Raw genomic sequence first — 1768 nt, forward strand, 5'->3', positions numbered from 1 at the left:
AAAAAAAAAAAACCCTGACTGAGACCCGCACTGAGTTTAAGTATGAGGCGTTCATGATCACAGGTGGAAGATTACTTAGTCATGAGCAACTCACAAGTAGTTGTACCAATTAAGATGGTGACCCCTCAGCCACAGTGAACTGCCATCGGCTCCACAGTGAGGGGTTTGGGGCATCATGAGCTCCTCACCACAGTGAAATGCTGAAGAGCCCAGTCTAGCCCTTTCTGCTCCCTCTTCTGTAATGTTAGGGGTTGGCCAGGGAGGACCCAGGGTTCTCCAAAACTTGATGCTAAGAATCTTTTTTTTTTTTTTTTTAAAGCTTCTTTCAGGTTTGGAGATGTCATGTTGGACATGACAGTAAGCCATCACAGCCAATTGTCCTTGCTGTGGGCTTATCCTTCTTATCACAGAAGGCTCACGTTAGTGTCGATGGAAGGGATAGTGTTAACTAGGCATTATAGGCACAACAATCAAGGACTTATACACATATTTTATACCCAAAAAAATCCCTGACCATTGTCGTGGCTGATAAAACATTGTGCTCGCTGAGTCCGATAGCACATGGCTTTAATCACAGAGTTTGGAAGTCTAAGGCAGGAGAATTTTGAGTTTGAGGCCATCTTAGGTAGCTTAGGGTGATCCGATCAAAACAAACAAACCATTGGAAAAATAATTCCTTGAAGTAAAAGCATTTTCCTTGGTAACTCTAGATGCTTCTTCTTCTTCTTCTTTTTGTTTTGTTTTTCGAGACAGGGTTTCTCTGTATAGCCCTGGCTGTCCTGGAACTCACTCTGTAGACCAGGCTGGCCTCAAACTGAGAAATCCACCTGCCTCTGCCTCCCAAGTGCTGGGATTAAAGGCGTGCGCCACCACCGCCCGGCGCTTTTCATTGTTGTAAAGTCAAAAAATCACATCAAACATCGTTAAGTTGGAGGCCATCTCTATTTTGAATTGAAGGACATTGGAAGGGCTCATAAGTAGAGTCTCTCTCCTAACTCTTGCCCTTCTTTTCTCTCCCCCTTCTCGCTTCTGAGGCAGAACAAGAGGAAGCTAAGAGCTCCTCCCCGCTTTCATAAACTCAACCAGAAAGTCTAGAAACATTATTCTAGCTTTGCTCAGAGTTTCTTGGCGACTGTAAGAAATTCCTCGACTCATCAAGTCCGTAAGACCCTGTCGTGCGAGATCCCTATTCAGAGGGAGACAGATGCTGTAAGGACCCACCAGCCACCAGACAGGTCCTACTGAGCCTCCGTACTGAACCAAGAGCCTTTGGAGTGTCCTGAAGGGTGGGTGGCTGAGCCTTCACCAGCACTGACGCCATCCTGCCCTTAAACTCAAGTCCACGCTAGCCCCACGACTTTGAATAAATCTTTAGCCACATTAGCCTCTCTCTGCAAATCTTGTTTTGTGGATCTCCACTCCTGTGGCAACCGGAAGGGAGGCCACGTGCAAAGTGTTAAAGCCACAAGGCCCAAAGACAAATGTCAATTCGCCTTTATGTCACAGATAAGAAACTAAAATTGGCAGAAATTACCTGAGATGTGCAAAAACTGTCCGCTTACCAGACAGAGACCAGGTCAGGAAACTGGGTCAGTTTGCCTTCTTCCAGGCAGTCCTGCTTCCTGACCCGCCAACATCCTTCCCACCCCCACGCCTCTGCAAGCTCCACCACAGGGACACAATGACAGAAAGGCAGGTCACACCAACCCCTGAGGTTACTGCTTTGTAAAGGAGACTTGGCTAGTCCACGAGGCCCCTGCACCCCATC

The sequence above is a fragment of the Grammomys surdaster genome, unplaced genomic scaffold (assembly GCF_004785775.1).
Source record: "Grammomys surdaster isolate TR1022 unplaced genomic scaffold, NIH_TR_1.0 751, whole genome shotgun sequence".
In the NCBI taxonomy this organism is placed as follows: Eukaryota; Metazoa; Chordata; class Mammalia; order Rodentia; family Muridae; genus Grammomys; species Grammomys surdaster.